The following is an 18380-nucleotide window of genomic DNA, read 5'->3' on the forward strand; positions in this document are numbered from 1 at the left end:
AGATGTGCTTGAAGAGTCCCCAATGGGGGCGGCAACCCAAGAAGTTTTCACACAAGGAAACGAAAGCAGCAAGATACACAATAGAATTGGGAGTAAAGTAATGGAGCTGCGCTCCGAAGAAGTTCAAGAAGCTCCGGAAAAAAGGATGAGGAGGCAGAGAGAATCCACGATCGATATGGGTGGCGAGGAGGACGCACTCACCATCAAGAGGCTGGGGTTCGACTTCTTTCCCCGGGAGGCGCGCAGATTCGTGGGGAATGAATCCCCCCTCGACCAGATCATCAAGATCATCCTGCCGAATCACCGACGGCATCCAGTCGCCCTGGATCCAATCCTTGGGCAGAGCAGTCCTCGAGGAAGATCCGCCCCAAGCGGACTTCTTCCCCTTCCCCTGCACCGCCGCCTTCTTCGCGCGCTCCAGAGCCAATGTCTTCTCCTTCACCATCGTCGTCGGCGAAGCTCGAACAAACCTACGGCACCAAGGTGGGAGCGGAGGTGGCGGAGGATCTTGTGAAGGAAGGGGGAAAAGTGAAGGCGCACTGTTCGGGGGTCCCGAGCCGGCAGCTTATAAGAGGTCGCTTCCGAGTGGCTGACTGGTAGGCCCAGGCAATCCTGTCAAATCCCGCAACGGGCGCGCGCGTGGTACGTGGCGAAAAAGGTGGCGCGGGGATCGAGGAGCTTCCGTCCTATCCCATCCGATTACTGCGGCCGCCCTCGTCCCACGCGCTTCCCGAAATTCAAATCTCGCAAAATCCACGGGCCATAGAACAACTCGTCAAACAGAAGATCCCTTTCACACCGTCACTCGGAACTTCATAAGTAAAGAAATTCACTAGAAAAGAGGCCAAGAATGGATCAAGGCGACTGAAAGAAGTTGACGACGTCATCCATGACAATTGATCCAAAACAAGACGTTCATATAACATGAAGAACCAGTCGGAAAGATCCCCAACTCCTTCCCCACTCGAACCTCGATCCATTCGGGGGCTAATGATGAAGCTATGTACCTAGGATAGGGGCATGGACCTGTCCTAAGTACCCTACCCAAGGACATCCCTAGAAGAAGTCACCTTTCAATCGACTTGGAGGTATCCCACTCGACAGATTCAAGACACTCGACCACGAAGCAATCACTCGACCAAATTCCAACCACTCGACTGCCAGGAGATCTAAAGTCACCCTGCACGCAAACGGTCGGTCATTAAGTAGCTTTTATGGTCATCATAGCACTTTATTAGGGGCGTTACCAGTAACCCCAGTCTTAATGTACTTTAAACCTTGCATTACTGAGGGCTGGAGGGGCCTGGCGAACTCTATATAAGCCACCCCCCTCCTCAGTATCAAGGGTTGGCACCCCTGTTATTCATACACACATAATTCAGTCGACCGCCTCCGGGCACCGAGACGTAGGGTTGTTACTTCCTCCGAGAAGGGCCTGAACTCGTAATCCTCGTGTGCTTACAACTCCTCCATAGCTAAGATCTAGCCTCTCCATACATACCCCCCTACATCACTGTCAGAGTTAGAACCACGACACCGCACACGTCTAAAAGATCAACTTGATCAATTGTTGTGTCTATGGGGTGCCCCCCTGCCCCCGTATATAAAGGAGCATGGGGGGTGCGGCCGTCCAGGGAGGAGGTGTGCCAGGAGGAGTCCTACTCCCACCGGGAGTAGGACTCCCCCCCCCCTTCCTAGCTGGAATAGGATTCGGGAGGGGGAAAGAGAAGGGAGAGAAGGAAAGGGGGTGCGCCGCCCCCCTCTCCTTGTCCTATTCGGACTAGGGGAGAGGGGCACGCGGCCCAGCCCTGGCCGCCTCTCCTCTTCTCCGTAAAGGCCCACTAAGGCCCATTTACCTCTCGGGGGGTTCCGGTAACCTCCCGGTACTCCGGTAAAATCCTGATTTCACCCGGAACACTTCCGATATCCAAACATAGGCTTCCAATATATAAATCTTCATGTATCGACCATTTCGAGACTCCTTGTCATGTCCGGGATCACATCCGGGACTCCAAACAACCGTAGGTACATCAAAACATATAAACTCATAATATAACCGTCATCAAAACGTTAAGCGTGCGGACCCTACGGGTTCGAGAACTATGTAGACATGACCGAGACATGTCTCCGGTCAATAACCAATAGCGGAACCTGGATGTTCATATTGGCTCCCACATATTCTATGAAGATCTTTATCGGTCAAACCGCATAACAACATACGTTGTTCCCTTTGTCATCGGTATGTTACTTGCCCGAGATTCGATCGTCGGTATCTCAATACCTAGTTCAATCTCATTACCGGCAAGTCTCTTTACTCGTTCTGTAATACATCATCCCGCAACTAACTCATTAGTTGCAATGCTTGCAAGGCTTAAGTGATGTGCATTACTGAGAGGGCCCAGAGATACCTCTCCGACAATCGGAGTGACAAATCCTAATCTCGAAATACGCCAACCCAACAAGTACCTTTGGAGACACCTATAGAGCACCTTTATAATCACCCAGTTACATTGTGACATTTGGTAGCACACAAAGTGTTCCTCCGGTAAACGGGAGTTGCATAATCTCATAGTCATAGGAACATGTATAAGTCATGAAGAAAGCAATAGCAACATACTAAATGATCGGGTGCTAAGCTAACGGAATGGGCCATGTCAATCACATCATTCTCCTAATGATGTGACCCTGTTAATCAAATGACAACTCATGTCTATGGTTAGGAAACATAACCATCTTTGACGAACGAGCTAGTCAAGTAGAGGCATACTAGTGACAATCTGTTTGTCTATGTATTCACACATGTATTATGTTTCCGGTTAATACAGTTCTAGCATGAATAATAAACATTTATCATGATATAAGGAAATAAATAATAACTTTATTATTGCCTCTAGGGCATATTTCCTTCAATCTCCCACTTGCACAAGAGTCAATAATCTAGATTACACAGTAATGATTCTAACACCCATGGAGCCTTGGTGCTGATCATGTTTTGCTCATGGAAGAGGCTTAGTCAACGGGTCTGCAACATTCAGATCCGTATGTATCTTGCAAGTTTCTATGTCTCCCACCTGGACTAAATCCTGGATGGAATTGAAGCGTCTCTTGATGTGCTTGGTTCTCTTGTGAAATCTGGATTCCTTCGCCAAGGCAATAGCACCAGTATTGTCACAAAAGATTTTCATTGGACCCGATGCACTAGGTATGACACCTAGATCGGATATGAACTCCTTCATCCAGACTCCTTCATTTGTTGCTTCCAAAGCAGCTATGTAGTCCGCTTCACATGTAGATCCCGCCACAACGCTTTGTTTAGAACTGCACCAACTGGCAGCTCCACCGTTCAATGTAAACATGTATCCGGTTTGTGATTTAGAATTGTCTGGATCGGTGTCAAAGCTTGCATCAACGTAACCGTTTATGATGAACTCTTTGTCACCTCCATATACGAGAAACATATCCTTAGTCCTTTTCAGGTATTTCGGGATGTTCTTGACCGCTGTCCAGTGATTCACTCCTGGATTACTTTGGTGCCTCCCTGCTAGACTTATAGCAAGGCACACATCAGGTCTGGTACACAGCATTGCATACATGATAGAGCCTATGGCTGAAGCATAGGGAACATCTTTCATTTTCTCTCTATCTTCTACAGTGGTCGGGCATTGAGTCTTACTCAACTTCACACCTTGTAACACAGGCAAGAACCCTTTCTTTGTTTGATCCATTTTGAACTTATTCAAAACTTTGTCAAGGTATGTGCTTTGTGAAAGTCCAATTAAGCATCTTGATCTATCTCTATAGATCTTGATGCCCAATATATAAGCAGCTTCACCGAGGTCTTTCATTGAAAAAATCTTATTCAAGTATCCCTTTATGCCATCCAGAAATTCTATATCATTTCCAATCAACAATATGTCATCCACATATAATATTAGAAATGCTGCAGAGCTCCCACTCACTTTCTTGTAAATACAAGCTTCTCCAAAAGTCTGTAAAACACCAAATGCTTTGATCACACTATCAAAGCATTTATTCCAACTCCGAGAGGCTTGCACCAGTCCATAAATGGATCGCTGGAGCTTGCACACTTTGTTAGCTCCCTTTGGATCGACAAAACCTTCTGGTTGCATCATATACAACTCTTCTTCCAGAAATCCATTTCGGAATGCAGTTTTGACATCCATTTGCCAAATTTCATAATCATAAAATGCGGCAATGCTAACATGATTCGGACAGACTTAAGCATTGCTACGGGTGAGAAAGTATCATCGTAGTCAATCCCTTGAACTTGTCGAAAACCTTTCGCAACAAGTCGAGCTTTGTAGACAGTAACATTACCGTCAGCGTCAGTCTTCTTCTTGAAGATCCATTTATTCTCAATTGCTTGCCGATCATCGGGCAAGTCAACCAAAGTCCACACTTTGTTCTCATACATGGATCCCATCTCATATTTCATGGCTTCAAGCCATTTTGCGGAATCTGGGCTCACCATCGCTTCTTCATAGTTCGTAGGTTCATCATGATCTAGTAGCATGACTTCCAGAACGGGATTACCGTACCACTCTGGTGTGGATCTTACTCTGGTTGATCTACGAGGTTCAGTAGTAACTTGATCTGAAGTTCCATGATCATCATCATTAACTTCCTCACTAATTGGTGTAGACGTCATAGGAACTGGTTTCTGTGATGAACTATTTTCCAATAGAGGAGCAGGTATAGTTACCTCATCAAGTTCCACTTTCCTCCCACTCACTTCCTTTGAGAGAAACTCCTTCTCTAGAAAGGATCCATTCTTAGCAATGAATGTCTTGCCTTCGGATCTGTGATAGAAGGTGTACCCAACAGTTTCCTTTGGGTATCCTATGAACACACATTTTTTCGATTTGGGTTCGAGCTTATCAGGTTGAAGCTTTTTCACATAAGCATCGCAGCCCCAAACTTTCAGAAATGACAACTTTGCTTTCTTGCCAAACCATAGTTCATAAGGCGTTGTCTCAACGGATTTTGATGGTGCCCTATTTAACGTGACTGCGGCCGTCTCTAAAGCATATCCCCAAAATGATAGCGGTAAATCTGTAAGAGACATCATAGATCATACCATATCTAGTAAAGTACGATTATGACGTTCAGACACACCATTATGTTGTGGTGTTCCGGGTGGCGTGAGTTGCGAAACTATTCCGCATTGTTTCAAATGTAGACCAAACTCGTAACTCAAATATTCTCCTCCACGATCAGATCATAGAAACTTTATTTTCTTGTTACGATGATTTTTAACTTCACTCTGAAATTCTTTGAACTTTTCAAATGTTTCAGACTTATGCTTCATCAAGTAGATATACCCATATCTGCTTAAATCGTCTGTGAAGGTGAGAAAATAACGATATCCGCCATGAGCCTCAACATTCATTGGACCACATACATCTGTATGTATGATTTCCAACAAATCTGTTGCTCTCTCCATAGTTCTAGAGAACGGCGTTTTAGTCATCTTGCCCATGAGGCACGGTTCGCAAGTACCAAGTGATTCATAATCAAGTGGTTCCAAAAGTCCATCAGTATGGAGTTTCTTCATGTGCTTTACACCGATATGACCTAAACGGCAGTGCCACAAATGAGTTGCACTATCATTATCAACTCTGCATCTTTTGGCTTCAACATTATGAATATGTGTATCACTACTATCGAGATTCATCAAAAATAGACCACTCTTCAAGGGTGCATGCCCATAAAAGATATTACTCATATAAATAGAACAACCATTATTCTCTGATTTAAATGAATAACCGTCTCGCGTCAAACAAGATCCAGATATAATGTTCCTGCTCAACGCTGGCACCAAATAACAATTATTTAGGTCTAATACTAATCCCGAAGGTAGATGTAGAGGTAGCGTCCCGACCGCGATCACATCGACTTTGGAACCATTTCCCACGCGCATCGTCACCTCGTCCTTTGCCAGTGTTTGCTTAATCCGTAGTCCCTGTTTCGAGTTGCAAATATTAGCAACAGAACCAGTATCAAATACCCAGGTGCTACTGCGAGCTCTAGTAAGGTACACACCAATAACATGTATATCACATACCTTTGTTCACCTTGCCATCCTTCTTATCCACCAAATACTTGGGGCGGTTCCGCTTCCAGTGACCAGTCTGCTTGCAATAGAAGCACTCAGTCTCAGGCTTAGGTCCAGACTTAGGTTTCTTCTCCTAAGCAGCAACTTGCTTGTTGTTCTTCTTGAAGTTCCCCTTCTTCTTCCCTTTGCCCTTCTTGAAACTGGTGGTCTTACTGACCATCAACACTTGATGCTCCTTCTTGATTTCTACCTCCGCAGCTTTTAGCATTGCGAAGAGCTCGGGGATTGTCTTATCCATCCCTTGCATATTATAGTTCATCACGAAGCTCTTGTAGCTTGGTGGAAGTGATTGGAGAACTCTGTCAATGACACTATCAACCGGAAGATTAACTCCCAGCTGAGTCAAGTGATTATGGTACCCAGACATCTTGAGTATATGCTCACTGACAGAACTATTCTCCTCCATCTTGCAGCTATAGAACTTATTGGAGACTTCATATCTCTCAATCCGGGTATTCTTTTGAAATGTTAACTTCAACTCCTGGAACATCTCATATGCTCCATGACGTTCAAAACGTCGTTGAAGTCCCGGTTCTAAGCCGTAAAGCATGGCACACTGAACTATCGAGTAGTCATCAGCTTTGCTCTGCCAGACGTTCTTAACGTCGTCAGTTGCATCAGCAGCAGGCCTGACACTCTGCGGTACTTCCAGGATGTAATTCTTCTGAGCAGCAATGAGGATAATCCTCAAGGTACGGACCCAGTCCGTGTAATTGCTACCATCATCTTTCAACTTTGCTTTCTCAAGGAACGCATTAAAATTCAACGGAACAACAGCACGGGCCATCTATATACAATCAACCATAGACAAGCAAGATACTATTAGGTACTAAGTTCATGATAAATTTAAGTTCAATTAATCATATTACTTAAGAACTCCCACTTAGAAAGACATCCCTCTAATCTTCTAAGTGATCATGTGATCCAAATCAACTAAACCATAACCGATCATCACGTGAAATGGAGTAGTTTTCAATGGTGAACATCACTATGTTGATCATATCTACTATATGATTCACGCTCGACCTTTCAGTCTCAATGTTCCGAGGCCATATCTGCATATGCTAGGCTTGTCAAGTTTAACCTGAGTATTCTGCGTGTGCAAAACTGGCTTGCACCCGTTGTAGATGGATGTAGAGCTTATCACACCCGATCATCACGTGGTGTCTGGGCACGACGAACTTTGGCAACGGTGCATACTCAGGGAGAACATTTTTTATCTTGAAATTTAATGAGAGATCATCTTATAATGCTACCGTCAATCAAAGAAAGATAAGATGCATAAAAGATAAACATCACATGCAATCAATAAAAGTGATATGATATGGCCATCATCATCTTGTGCTTGTGATCTCCATCTCCAAAGCACTGTCATGATCACCATCGTCACCGGCGCGGCACCTTGATATCCATCGTAGCATCATTGTCGTCTCGCCAAACTTATGCTTCCACGGATATCGCTACCGCTTAGTGATAAAGTAAAGCATTACAGGGCGATTGCATTGAATACAATAAAGCGACAACCATATGGCTCCTGCCAGTTGCCGATAACTCGGTTACAAAACATGATCATCTCATACAATAAAATTTAGCATCATGTCTTGACCATATCACATCACAACATGCCCTGCAAAAACAAGTTAGACGTCTTCTACTTTGTTGTTGCAAGTTTTACGTGGCTGCTACGGGCTTAGCAAGAACCGTTCTTACCTACGCATCAAAACCACAACGATAGTTTGTCAAGTTGGTGCTGTTTTAACCTTCGAAAGGACCGGGCATAGCCACACTTGGTTCAACTAAAGTTGGAGAAACTAATACCCGCCGGCCACCTTTGTACAAAGCACGTCGGTAGAACCAGTCTCGTGTAAGTGTACGTGTAATGTCGGTCCGGGCCGCTTCATCCAACAATACCGCCGAACCAAAGTATGACATGCTAGTAAGCAGTATGTCTTATATCGCCCACAACTCACTTGTGTTCTACTCGTGTATATGACATCTACACATAAAACCTGGCTCTGATACCACTGTTGGGGAACGTAGTAATAAAAAATTCCTACGCACACGCAAGATCATGGTGATGCACAGCAATGAGAGGGGAGAGTGTTGTCCACGTACCCTCGTAAACCGAAAGCGGAAGCGTTAGCACAACGCGGTTGATGTAGTCGTACGTCTTCACGATCCAACCGATCAAGTACCGAACGCACGACGCCTCCGAGTTCAGCACACGTTCAGCCCGATGACGTCCCTCGAACTCCGATCCAGCCGAGTGTTGAGGGAGAGTTCCGTCAGCACGACGGCGTCGTGACGATGTTGATGTTCTACCGACGCAGGGCTTCGCCTAAGCACCGCTATAGTATTATCGAGGTGGACTATGGTGGAGGGGGGCACCGCACACGGCTAAAAGATCAACTTGATCAATTGTTGTGTCTATGGGGTGCCCCCGTGCCCCCGTATATAAAGGAGCAAGGGGGGTGCGGCCGGCCAGGGAGGAGGCGCGCAAGGAGGAGTCCTACTCCCACCGGGAGTAGGACTCCCCCCTTTCCTAGTTGGAATAGGATTCGGGAGGGGGAAAGAGAAGGGAGAGAAGGAAAGGGGGGGCGCCGCCCACCTCTCCTTGTCCTCTTCGGACTAGGGGGGAGGGGCGCGCGGCCCAGCCCTGGCCGCCTCTCCTCTTCTCCGTAAAGGCCCACTAAGGCCCATTTACCTCCCGGGGGGTTCCGGTAACCTCCCGGTACTCCGGTAAAATCCCGATTTCACCCGGAATACTTCCGATATCCAAACATAGGCTTCCAATATATCAATCTTCATGTCTCAACCATTTCGAGACTCCTCGTCATGTCCGGGATCACATCCGGGACTCCGAACAACCTTCGGTACATCAAAACATATAAACTCATAATATAACCGTCATCGAAACGTTAAGCGTGCGGACCCTACGGGTTCGACAACTATGTAGACATGACCGAGACATGTCTCCGGTCAATAACCAATAGCGGAACCTGGATGTTCATATTAGCTCCCACATATTCTACGAAGATCTTTATCGGTCAAACCGCATAACAACATACGTTGTTCCCTTTGTCATCGGTATGTTACTTGCCCGAGATTCGATCGTCGGTATCCCAATACCTAGTTCAAGCTCGTTACCAGCAAGTCTCTTTACTCATTCTGTAATACATCATCCCACAACTTACTCATTAGTTGCAATGCTTGCAAGGCTTAAGTGACGTGCATTACCGAGAGGGCCCAGAGATACCTCTCCGACAATCGGAGCGACAAATCCTAATCTCGAAATATGCCAACCCAACAAGTACCTTTGGAGACACCTATAGAGCACCTTTATAATCACCCAGTTACATTGTGACGTTTGGTAGCACACAAAGTGTTCCTCTGGTAAACGGGAGTTGCATAATCTCATGGTCATAGGAACATGTATAAGTCATGAAGAAAGCAATAGCAACATACTAAACGATCGGGTGCTAAGCTAACGGAATGGGTCATGTCAATCACATCATTCTCCTAATGATGTGACCCTGTTAATCAAATGACAACTCATGTCTATGGTTAGGAAACATAACCATCTTTGATCAACGAGCTAGTCAAGTAGAGGCATACTAGTGACAATCTGTTTGTCTATGTATTCACACATGTATTATGTTTCCGGTTAATACAATTCTGGCATGAATAATAAACATTTATCATGATATAAGGAAATAAATAATAACTTTATTATTGCCTATAGGGCATATTTCCTTCAGATGCACCGCAGCTCGCGTCAAAGGAGATCTGACCGGCAGCGCGATACGCAGGACAGCCGGCAGATGCTTTTGTAGACCCGAAGCCCCGCTTACCCGGGAGGGACCCCGTTGATAGGTCTCCAACGTATCTATAATTTGTGATTGCTCCATGCTATTATATTATCTATTTTGGATGTTAATGGGCTTATTTTTACACTTTTATATTATTTGAACCTATTAACCGGAGGCCCAGCCCAAATTGTTGTTGTTTTGCCTATTTCAGTGTTTCATCGAAAAGGAATATCAAACGGAGTCCAAACGGAATGAAACCTTCGGGAACGTGATTTTCTCGACGAACGTGATCCAGGAGACTTGGAGTGGACATCAAGCAATCAACGAGGCGTCCATGAGGCAGGGGGCGCGCCTACCCCCCTGGGCGCGCCCTCCACCCTCGTGGGCCCCTCATTGCTCCATCGACCTACTTCTTCCTCCTATATATATCCACGTACCCCGCAAACATCCAGGAACACCGCGAAAACCTAATTCCACCGCCGCAACCTTCTGTACCCAAGAGATCCCATCTTGGGGCCTTTTCCGGAGCTCCGCCGGGGGGGCATTGATCACGGAGGGCCTCTGCATCAACTCCATGGCCCCTCCGATGATGTGTGAGTAGTTTACTTCAGACCTTCGGGTCATAGCTAGTAGCTAGATGGCTTCTTCTCTCTCTTTGGATCTCAATACAAAGTTCTCCTCAATTCTCTTGGAGATCTATTCGATGTAATCTTCTTTTGCGGTGTGTTTGTCGAGATCCAATGAATTGTGGGTTTATGATCCAGATTATCTATGAACAATATTTGAATCTCCTCTGAATTCTTTTATGTATGATTGGTTTATCTTTGCAAGTCTCTTCGAATTATCAGTTTGGTTTGGCCTATTAGATTGATCTTTCTTGCAATGGGAGAAGTGCTTAGCTTTGGGTTCAATCTTGTGGTGCTCGATCCCAGTGACAGAAAGGGAAACCACACGTATTGTATTGTTGCCATCAAGGATAAAAAGATGAGGTTTATATCATATTGCATGAGTTTACCCCCCCCCTACATCATGTCATCTTGCTTAAGGCGTTACTCTGTTCTTATGAACTTAATACTCTTGATGCATGCTGGATAGCGATAGATGTGTGGAGTAATTGTAGTAGATGCAGGCAGGAGTTGGTCTACTTGTCGCGGACGTGATGCCTATATACATGATCATGCCTAGATATTCTCATAATTATTCGCTTTTCTATCAATTGCTCGACAGTAATTTGTTCACCCACCATAATACTTATGCTATCTTGAGAGAAGCCACTAGTGAAACTATGACCCCCGGGTCTATTCTCCATCATACAAGTTTCCAATCTATTTTATTTTGCAATCTTTACTTTCAATCTATATCATAAAAATACCAAAAATATTTATCTTATTATTATCATCTCTATCAGATCTCACTCTTGCAAGTGGCCGTGAAGGGATTGACAACCCCTTTATCGCATTGGTTGCGAGGTTCTTATTTGTTTAGGTAGGTATGAGGTGACTCGCGCGTGGTCTCCTACTGGATTGATACCTTATTTCTCAAAAACTGAGAGAAATACTTATGCTGCTTTACTGCATCACCCTTTCCTCTTCAAGGGAAAACCAACACGGTGCTCAAGAGGTAGCACCCGTCAGGGCTCGCGGTGGCTATGGGCTGCTCCAAGTCGATTCGCTCGCCCCTAGATCCTCGTGGATCTGTAGCCCTCCAGCATGAAGAACTAGCGAAGAACGAGAAGAAATATACAAGGGAGAGATAAAAAGTAGATGAACACGAGAAAGTAGTAGATTGATTTGTTCGATTGTATGTTGTTTCAATCGGCCGTCACCCCCAACATATATAAGAGGCGGCTGGACTTCCCGTACAAGTAAAAGATTCATCTAGGCTTTCCTTACAAGAAAATTACATCAATTCACGTCCTACAGTTCCAGTTTCAGTCCAACTCGGATCCATCCCGAATCTGTCCTATACTTCTGTCCTGCTTCTTGTGTTGGCCATAGAAATCACATACTAACTCGGATGGAGTCGAGTTCAACATCAAACTTGTCCGCCTCGACGATCTGTATAAGACAGCACAGGCCACTTCTCCTTTTATGGTCATCTTTATGTTTTTCAGGGCCTATCTTTAAATGTGGGTCGAATTCAATTATGCAGTTTTCTGAACTGTCCAAGTCTTGTAACAATTCTGCAGGACGTATACTATCTTCGATGATGATGACTCCAAAAGCAAAGTTACGATATGTACAACTTCCGTGTAGAATACTTTTCCATACGAGGCCATCTGAATAACCTTTCGAGCCCATCTCTAACTTCTGGTTGGATTGACTTTTACAGTCTCCACCCCGGCAAGGTTTCCACCCCGGCAAGTTTTCCACCCCGGGAAGCTTTCACACCGGCAAGCTTCCACGCCTGCAAGCTTTCCACGCCGGCAAGGTCTCCACCCCGGCAAGGTCTCCATTCCGGCAAGCTTCATTCAGCCGGCAAAGGCCGAATAACCCACGCGACCCATCAGACACCACCTAGGTGGGTGTCTGGTCCCTCCCGTCACTTTTTCACTTAGGACCGGTCCGCGAAGTGTTGCCTCTAACTTTTGCATACGAACACGTATTGGGACAATTTTTATATCAAAATTGATCGGTTCGATGAGACGAAGATAATTCATGTAGATCATTTTTTCATATGAGGTCGTCTTGGGGGCTTAATCGGCCAAACTGTACTCTGAATATAAGATCTTGGTACTTTGAGCATAGTTCGGCCTTTGAGATGAAATCGGACGGCGATGGCCCAAACTTCAAAGATGTTCATATCAACAATACGGAACTCCTTAATTTAGACCACTTCTTCATTGGAGGCCATCTTAAATAAGTTCTTGGTCGTGTCAAAATCGGGTATCAACACCACTATACTGCAATAATTAATGCCTAAAATGTGTGCGCACAAGGTCTCAAACAAGCGAAACACTCTAGCAACATTACCGAGCCTAGCCACTCCAACCATCAAGTTTGGATGTCTGATTTGGATAAGAACATTATATATAGGACAAGAAAGCATGTGGAGTTCATATGGGCTGCAGATAATATGACCCATTTTGCACGCGCTATTTTTAAAGATATTTGCAAAATGTAAGTACAATTTTTATTTTCAAATATTTGTGTGTTAAAAATATTTTACATACATACGATGATTAGTAGATATTGTTTTAAATATAAACCTGTTTATTATGAAAAACAGTATTTTATAAACATAAGAAACAAATATTTAAGATATTTGTAAAACTTAAGTCATAAATTTATGTTCAAATATCTGTGTTTAAAAAATATTATACATACAAACGATCATTAGTAAGTAAAACATTTAAATATAAACTTGTCTATTCTATAAAATATTTAGTTAATGCAGACATTGAAAATGTTTATTAAGTAAATATGTTTAATGAATCCATATAAAATATACACTCATGTCTTATTTTTAAACTATACAAAATGATGAATACATACATTTACTAAATATTTATGATTTAATAATATAATTTAAATATTATATATGATTTAATATTCATATCAACACTTTTCATTTTATATTATGAATATTTTTTATCATACATACATTTTTATAATTCATAAATATTAATATAAATATAGAAAAAGGTTTAAATAAAATATAATGTTTTTTGAAAGTAGGTTATTCATTTATATGTACAATTTTTATAACACACAAATATTTAAAGATTATTTTTATTACTGAAATTATAATTTACATACTATCTACCAATTTCTAAAATACCAAACAGGTGCAAAATGGGCTGCATGAGCGCCTTTGTCCTATGTAATTCATATCCTCCGCTAAAAAAAGAAATTTAAATTCATATCTCGCTAGTTATCAATTATCGACATATACAGGTGCATGTTGTAGTGCCCAGGGTTTCTTTTGTGCTAGCCTCTGGTTGTGAGAATAGCAGGTGGGACATTTACCAGTACATATAGACTTTTTATCCTTAGCAGGCATCTTAATGTGATTGGTGTAGTGGCTACACTTGCTAGTGTGGTAATTCCGGGTAGTGCGTTCGAAACCTTGTGCGCCCAATTTTTTGTGTTAAATTTTCTAGTACGGTGTTTGACTTTCCTGCAAATAAAAAAATATGAAGTGGTTTTGTGCAAAAATACATCGCAGTGGTCGACTTTTCCCATGGGTAAAAAATTGCAAGGGTGTTTTATGAAAAAAAAACTCTTGGTCAAGCACCTCCAGTCAATGACAGGTGGGGCCATACACACCAATACGCCAGCATGCATATTCTGTGACCATATGTGCACACTTGAGTCAAGTTGAGTGACTGTATTCCGTATTTTTAAAGTTCTAGCACCCAACTGAACATCGAGTGTAGTTTTATGACTACCCATGGTATTACCTTGAGGATTAAACTCAGGACCTTTCGAGTCTCCCAGCGACAACAACCAACTAAGCTACAAATTTTGATGTTGATTAGTCCCACCTCCAATTTTTGAACCAGCTCGCACCGAGTTTTTCTTTGAAGCCGACTCGCACCGGTTAATATACCGCCCCCCAGGAATCAATAAATAGATGGATTTTTTTGCGGGATAAATAGATGGATTTTCGAACTAAAGAATGGATTGTGGGCTTGAAAGAGGGATTGCGGTAAAAGATGGGATATTTAAAAGAAAGATTGTGAGCTCAGATACGGATGCAGCTGATTTAAAGGGAAGATTATGTCTTAAAGGTATGTGACAAGGCTGCTCGTAATGAGAGTACACGTATGTCAATTAGGCAATTTTAATGAAGTAAATGAAAAAAATGAGGATTGAGTATCATATTTTGATACTGTATAATAATAAATAATGCACTAGCATGTGTCTTACATGGCAATAAATAATTTCATCTAAGATACTAATACTATGCATTAAGGTCTTGCATGATACTAACTTATGATACTACCCATTAGGCTGTTCATAGTAGGTGGTCCAAAATGACAAAAAATCCCTATGTTGTCCCCTCTCTCCTCCCACTATTGATTTCCCCTCTCATCTCTGGTTTTTCTTCCATCGGGTTTTCTCTAAAAACACCTCAACCGTCCCATGTCTTTTTGACTTTCTCTCTATCTCTATCTATATCTACATCTATCTATCTATCTATCTATATCTATATATCCATACCTATATCTATATATCTATATATACCACTTGAAAAGGACACGAGGTTTCTGTTCCGCTCTTTCTTCGTCCATACCTATATCTACATATCTATCTATAATATTTCCTTAGTCCTAAATTAATTGTCTTACATTTGTCTACATACGAAGAACCTAAGGCAATTAATTCGGTGCCAAGATTCAAAGCAACATAGGCCGTTGGATCGACATGGGTGGACGGGTGAGATCTGTTGAATGTAGATATGGATTTATATCTAGTATGGATATGATAAGCCTGTGGCCTCCAAATACAAGATAGATAACGTTGAAATAGGCGCACACCTGAAGCCTATATATATACCGCAAAACAAAAGAGTATGTGCACTTGGTTTAAAAGACTTATTCTAGCGTCAAGATGGTTCATCAGGATCAGGGAAAGCTGGTGCAGGTGGTGGCCGCGAACGTTGGACTTGTGGCGCCGCCGAGCAGGTACATGCTAAGTGAGGAGAACCGACCGACCACTGTCGCTCAGCAAGCCAAGCTGGTTATCCCCATCGTGGACGTGAGCCGTCTGGCCATGCCCGACGATGTTGAGGAGGCGGCCAAGCTTCGCTCTGCGCTGCAGTCATGGGGCCTCTTTGTGGTGACTGGCCATGGCATGTCAAAGGAGTTCCTCAACGAGATCCCCGAGGCGACGAGGAAGTTCTTCCACCTGCCGCTGGAGGAGAAGCAGAAGTGCGGCAACGTGATCGACGGCGTCAAGTTCCAGAACGAAGGGTATGGCATCGACCGCATCGACTCCGATAAGCAGATCCTTGACTGGTATGACCGGCTCTGGCTCCAGCTCCAGCCGGAGGACGAGAGGCGGCTCCAGTTCTGGCCACATAATCTAAGGCACTCGATCTACACATTAATTGTACCCTCGGTGATTTAAAATCTTTTTCTTATTGCATTTATATTGGAGATCATATATAATCTGCAGGGATCTCCTACACGAGTACACCTTAGAGAGTGGGAGAGTGACCATGAATGTGTTGAAGGCCATGGCAAAGCTTCTGAACTAGGAGGAGGGATTCTTCATCAACATGGTGGGTGAGAGGTTCAAGTCATACTCGAGGTTCACCTACTACCCTCCCTGCCCATGGCCGGACCTCGTGAACGGGCTGAAGCCGCACACCGACAACTCCGTCATCACACTCATCCTCATGGACAAGGACGTCGGCGGCCTCCAGGTGCTCAAGGACGGCCACTGGGTTGATGTCCCCGTGCTCGGTAATGACCTGTTGGTCGTCGTAGCTGAGGGCATGGAGGTATGCATATACACACACAATTACTTAAGAACTTCTATAATGGAAGAATATGCAATTGTTTGCATTGATCATGACCGAGACTCTCATTTCTATGCACACAGATCGTCAGCAATGCAATCTTCAAGGCACCATGGCACCGTGTGGGGACGAGTGCTAACAAGGAGAGGCTGTCACTGGCGATGTTCTACCAGCCGGAGCCGGAGAGGATCATAGGGCCTCCGGGGGTGCTGGTTCACGAGAAGCGCCCGGCCATGTTCAAGAACTGCCTGGTCCAGACCTTGGCCGATGGATACTGGGATGCGTTTGCAGCGGGAGATCGCACCGTCGACTTCCTCAATGTCAGGATCAATGCTGAGGCCGACACCGAACTGGAGGGGCGCGCAGTGGTTGCAAACAACTAAATAATTTGTTGTGGGGAGTGAGTGCATGATGTTCCTCTCTCCCTCCCATAACTGTAGTGTGAATAGGAGTTGATCGATGTACTTCGTATATGATCACCTCCATGGAATCAAATAAAGAGCCAAGTGCACAACCGGTGCTTAAACTTGGTCAAAATGGTCACTTTAGTACTAAAACTTACGGCATATATTGAACTGGTGAACATGCAAATACGGTTTTAATCACGGCTGGATACAAAATTGACGCTAACTAGGCTCCAAGCGAGGCTTGGGGCCTTTTTTTTGTGATCCTCTATATTTTGCGAGCATGCGTAGCCATCCCAATCATTACCATATGTTGTCTAATATGGATACGGATTTTTTATAGCCTTTGAAGTGAAACAGTGAATACAAATTTTATCCATTATGAAAAATTATGGTAGAGGAAATCAAATTGATGACCTTATGGAAACCTACAACAGGTGCTTGCCACTGAACCGAGAACGTATCTTGCCTATAAAGGATAATTAATCTTTCTGCATGTAAATTATAATCATATCTTCTAAATAATATACAAAAAATAAAATAAACTACATTTCAGAAAATTTCGTGTAATTTCAGAAAAAACCACTTACTAATTATAATTATATCCACATATTTATATTATGAAATATAATAATTGGCTGCAGTCAGTCCGGTCTATTTTTCACAAGTTAGACTTTTTTAGATTTTTTAAAAAACATATAAATTATAATCACAGTAATAAAAATGAAGTTATAATATTCGTATGTTATAAATAATATCCATACAAATATGTTAAATTAACAAATTTCCATTAAAATGATGTATTATTATAAAATATATTCATATAATTATGAAATTATTTTTATATATTAAATAATATTCATTTGAGGATCGGCAGTCTGGTGGGACACTAGGCTCTTATTTATTTATCCATACTTATTTTTCTATTAATTTTTTATAATAATTTTTTAATAAAACACACAAACTTTTATTTAAATAACTTTTTAAGGAAGAATAATTTTATATTAAAGCATGAATGTTTTTATTAAAATGGTGATCATTTCTAAACTTATATGAGAATATATTCAAATATACATGTACTTTTTAAAATTACTTGTACAAATATATTTTATATAATTTATTTTTAATTTTTATAACACAAAATTTAATATATGTATATTTTATATAATTAAAATTAATAAGCGAACAGTTACGAAATTACGTGAACATTTTTAATTGTATTTTATTTTATTTTTATCCCGAGCTCCCAATTTATTACAGCTACTAACTTTTAGTTCACTAAACTTGCTTTCAGCAGAGAATTAGAACTCTATAAACTTGTGCTTCCAACTAAAAGCTAAAAAGTTTCGACTAAATAACTAGAGATTTTTAAATCAAAATGAACAATCTTCAATTAAAAACAAAATCACATAAGTGTAGATTTCAAAGCAAAGTAATAAAGCTACCATCTCACATACATCATTTTTTATTGGCTAGATTGGAGATTTCGCCTCATGATTCATCTAAAAAAGAACCACGATAGAGCTTTCAATAAATATTCTTAGTACTGCTTCAGCGGGATTT

The 18380-nt window shown here is 42.6% G+C and overlaps 1 pseudogene across 1 annotated transcript; it reads left to right on the forward strand.

Moving 5' to 3' along the window:
• The first annotated feature begins 15469 nt into the window (after positions 1-15469).
• Positions 15470-16961, forward strand: LOC125517387 (protein SRG1-like; annotated as a pseudogene). Its single transcript, XR_015609361.1, has 3 exons — positions 15470-15979; positions 16068-16395; positions 16497-16961. The product of XR_015609361.1 is annotated as a protein SRG1-like (transcript).
• The last annotated feature ends 1419 nt before the right edge of the window (positions 16962-18380 follow it).

The sequence above is a fragment of the Triticum urartu genome, chromosome 6A (genome assembly GCF_056163025.1).
Source record: "Triticum urartu cultivar PI428250 chromosome 6A, HENAU_Tu73, whole genome shotgun sequence".
In the NCBI taxonomy this organism is placed as follows: Eukaryota; Viridiplantae; Streptophyta; class Magnoliopsida; order Poales; family Poaceae; genus Triticum; species Triticum urartu.